The sequence below is a fragment of the Pan troglodytes genome, chromosome 1 (genome assembly GCF_028858775.2).
Source record: "Pan troglodytes isolate AG18354 chromosome 1, NHGRI_mPanTro3-v2.0_pri, whole genome shotgun sequence".
NCBI lineage: Eukaryota > Metazoa > Chordata > Mammalia > Primates > Hominidae > Pan > Pan troglodytes.
In genome coordinates this window covers 42917941-42922634 of record NC_072398.2, presented here as the reverse complement: position 1 = coordinate 42922634, position 4694 = coordinate 42917941, and the positions used below count along the sequence as shown (strand labels likewise).

The 4694-nt window shown below is 41.1% G+C and overlaps 1 pseudogene; it reads right to left on the bottom strand.

Annotated features, from left to right (window-relative positions):
* Positions 1–469: 469 nt before the first annotated feature.
* LOC107974218 (large ribosomal subunit protein eL22-like) lies at positions 470–3756 on the bottom strand (annotated as a pseudogene).
* Between the last annotated feature and the right edge of the window lie 938 nt (positions 3757–4694).

Sequence of the window (4694 nt, the reverse complement as noted above, 5' to 3'; positions counted from 1 at the left end):
CCAGTTACACCTGGCCGTACCACCCACAGTCTTGGTTCATGTTCTCATCATCACAGCTGCATTAGATGCCTTAATGATCACCCTCCTCTATTTGGGCCATGGAGCCCTTTGAGAATCCAACAATAACTCTGAAACTCTCCACAGAAGAATCACATGGTCACACAAGCACAAAATTTTACATATAACAGACAACCCTTAAAAGCTAATCTACAGACCCTAGCTCTCATCTTAATATTTTCTAAATTTTTCTCCATAGTGCTGCCAGGGTGAACTTGAAAAATAAATTTTATTGCGTTGTTGGATTTTTATTACCTTCAGGGAAGACTTCAAGCTCCCTAGTAAAGTACATGAGACACCTCCCACATACTGCTCACATTCCTTACCTACCTTTTTTACTCCACCACTGCTGCAGCAATGAGCTGGTGTGACCCATTTCTTTGGAGAAATGTCTGCTCAGATCCTTTGCCCATTCTTTTTGGTTCCCAAGTTTTATTCAAGAATTCATTCAAAATATTCCAGATAAATAAAATTTAATCCTCATCTTTCTCTTCTTCTTTGTCCTGGTTAATTTGGAAATAACATAATTCATAACTCTCTTTACTGTTAGCAACTACGCACAACCAATCACATAGATTATTGTTCTTCAAATATTTTTTGGTGAGATATTTCAAATACCTTCTGGAAAAAGGCACTTCCGGTGTTACGGTGAGCTTGCTCTTGCTCCTTTCGATGGTCACCACTCCTCCAAGATTCACAGCTTTTCCGTTCACTTTGATCCTCTCTTGCAAAAACTGCTCAAAATTGGTAGAATGGCGGCATCCATGATTCCATCTTCTATGGGGTGGATGCAATCAAGAGTGAACTTCAGAACCTGCTTCTTTTTTGCCCCCTTTCACCACAAGCTTTTTCACGGGCGCCATGGTGGCAGTGGAGGCAGAAAAGCCCTTTGCCCATTTTTAAAATTGGGTTATTTGTTCTTCTGCTATTGAGTTGTAAGAGTTCCTTATATATTTTGGATATTAATTCCTTATCAGATATGTGGTTTGCAATTATATTTTCCTAGTCCATAGGTTGCTTTTCAAGTTTGTTGATTGTTTCCTCTCCTGTGCAGAATTTTTTAGTTTGATGTAGTCCCTTATTTATTTTTGTTTTTGTAGCCTGAGCTTCTGATGTGATATTAAGAAAAAGAAAAATCAGGCCGGGCGCAGTAGCTCACACCTGTAATCTCAGCACTTTGGGAGGTCAAGGCGGGTGGATCATTTGAGGTCAATAGTTCGAGACCAGCCTGGCCAACATGGTGAAACCCTATCTCTACTAAAAATACAAAAATTAGCCAGGCGTGGTGGCACATGCCTGTAGTCCCAGCTACTCGGGAGGCTGAGGCAGGAGAATTGCTTGAACCCAGGAGGCAGAAGTTGCAGTGAACCAAGATTGCGCCACTGCACTCCAGCCTGGGTGACAGAACGAGAGACTCCGTTTCAAAAAACAATCATTGTCAAGGCAAATATCGAGAGGTTTTTCCCCTGTGTTCTCTTCTAGGAGTTTTATGGTTTCATGTCCACAGTACACTGTTAGTGGGAATGTAGATTGGTACAGTCATTATAGGAAACAGTATGGAGGTTCCTAAAGAAATTAAAAATGGAACTACCATATGATGCAGCAATCCCTCTCCTGAGTATATGCCCAAAGGAGATGAAATCATCACCTTGTAAACATGTCTGCACTCCCCTGTTCATTGTTATGTTATTCACAATAGCCAAGACAAGGAAACAAACTAAGTGCCCATTGACATTTAGGATGGATAAAGAAAATGGGTTTTGTGGTGTACATAGAAGGTATTTTCAAAAAGTTCATGGAAAGTCTGTATTATAAAAAAAAAAAACTATGTGGCCGGGCGCGGTGGCTCAGGCCTGTAATCTCAGCACTTTGGGAGGCCGAGGCGGGCGGATCATGAGGTCAGGAGATCGAGACTATCCTGGCTAACACGGTGTAACAATGTCTCTACTAAAAAATACAAAAAAAATTAGCCGGGCGTGATGGCGAGTGCCTGTAGTCCCAGCTACTCCGGAGGCTGAGGCAGGAGAATGGCGTGAACCCGGAAGGCGGAGCTTGCAGTGAGCCGAGTTCGCGCCACTGCACTCCAGCCTGGGCGACAGAGCAAGACTCCGTCTCAAAAAACAAAACAAAACAAAACAAAACAACAACAAAAAAAACACTATGTATGGATTTCAAAATTGTTCGCAACAAAATAAACTAGTACTAACTTGTTTATAACATGTCTGGTCAGGATCTAGTTAGAGACACTAAGGACAACACATCAGTTTGAAAAGAGTCCCCTGTCGGAGCAACATGAATTCTGCTAAAATTGAAGCAAGAACAAGCATCAAATGTATGGTGAAGCTGGTGTGAAAGAATGATCAAATCACTGATTCTTTACAAAAAGTTTATGGAAACAATCCCCAAAGAAATCAGCAGTTTACAAATGGATAACTTGTTTTAAAAACAGATGAGGCAATGTTGAAGATGAAGCCCATAGTGGCAGACCATCCACATCAATTTTCAAGGAAAAAATTAATCTTGTTCATGCCCTAATTGAAGAGAATTGATGAGTAACAGCAAAAACAATAGCCAACACCAGAGACATCTCAGCTGGTTCCACTTACGTAAATCTGACTGAAAAATTCAAGTTGAATAAACTTTCCACTCAATGGGTGCCAAAACCGTTGCACCCAGATCAGCTGCAGGCAAGAGCAGAGCTTTCAATCCAAATTTTAAAGAAGTGACATCAAGCTCCTAAAGCAAAACAATTGTAATGGGAGATGAAACATGGCTTTACAGGTACGATCTTGAAGACAAAGCCCAAAGCAATGGCCACCAAGAGGTGGAAATGGTCGAGTCAAAGCAAAAGTGGATTGGTCAAAAGAAAAGGTCATGACAACAGTTTTGTGGGATGCTCAAGGCATTTTGCTTGTTGGCATTCTGAAGGGCCAAAGAACAGTAACATCTGCATATTATGAGAGTGTTTTGAGAAAGTTAGCCAAAGCTTTAGCAGAAAATTCCCTGGGAAAGCTTCACCAGAGAGTCCTTCTCCACCATGGCAATGTCCCTGCTCATTTCTCTCATCAAACAAGGATAATCTTTTTAGAGTTTCATTGGGAAATCATTAGGCATCCACCTTACAGTCCTGATTTGGCTTCTTCTGACATTTTTTGGTTTCCTATTCTTAAAAAAACCCTATAAGGTACACCCATTTTTCTTCAGTTAATAATGTAAAAAGGACTGCATTGATGTGGTTAAATTCCCAAGACCCTCAGTTCTTCAGAGATGGACTAAATGGCTGGTATCATTGCTTTCAAAAGCATCGTGAACTTGATGGAGATTATGTTGAGAAATAGTTTATATTTTCAATTTTTATCTTTTAATTCCATTTTTCCATGAACCTTTTGAAGCTCCCCCCATACAATGGAATATTATGCAGTCTTAAGAAAAGGAGACCCTGTCATTTGCCACAACATGGGTGGACTTGGAGGACATTAGGCTAAGTGAAATAACCCAGATACAGAGAGAAAAACATTGCATGACCTCACTTATACATGGCATTTTAAAAAGAGCTCAAATACACAGAGAGAATGAAACAGTAGTTACCATGATTGGGTGGTGGGGAGAGGAAATGAGGCACTGTAAGTCAAAGGATACGAAATATGAAAAGTCTCCACATCTAAGGTCCAACATGAAGAATAAAGTTAAAAAAACCGTACCATATTGGGAATTTGTGTTAAATAAGTAGATTTTAGCTGCCCTTGTCACAAAAAAGTAACTATTTGAGATGATAGAAACATTAATCTGCTTCATAACTGTAACCATATTACTATTTATATGTATCCCATAACATTGTGCTGTAAACCTCAAATATACACAATTTAAAAAAATTTTTGGCTGAGCACAGTGGCTCACACCTGTAATCCCAGAACTTTGGGAGGCCGAGGTGGGTGGATCACCTGAGGCCGGAGTTCGAGACCGACCTGATCAACATGGCGAAACCCCGTCTCTACTAAAAATACAAAAATTAGCCAGGCATAGTGGTGCACGCCTGTAATCCCAGCTATTCAGAGGCTGAGGCAGGAGAATCGTTTGAACCCTGGAGTTGGAGGTTGCAGTGAGCTGAGATTGTGCCATTGCACCCCAGCCTGGGCAACAAGAGTGAAACTACATCTCAAAAAAACAAAAGATTTTTTTTTAAATGACCTCGCCCCAGTTTTCATTACTTGACCTTCCTCTAGGATCTCATGGTCCTGGGCTCCCCTCTTCATAGCACTTATTGCTGAGCTGTAAATATCCATTTATCTGTTGCCTCCCTCACTGGACTGTAAAATTCTTGAGGCAGAACCAGTAGGTTTTATCTATTTATCCTTCTCAAGCCTAGGACAGTGCCTGAGACCTTGAAACTCGGTGATTGTTGGTTGACAGGTTGAATGAGTGATCTATGAGATTTCTGAATCAAGCCTGGTGCATTTAATCTTTGGGTCTTGATAACATCTGGATCTGAATGAATCTGGGGGAAAGTCTAATTGAGCTTGATTTCCCTGTGACCTGCAGAGGCAGGAGTCCCAGCTTGACTGGTAGAGTGGGTGGGGAAGGCCTCTTCTACAGCACAGCCATAAAAAATCTGGAATTGTGACACTTTCCCCTAATGG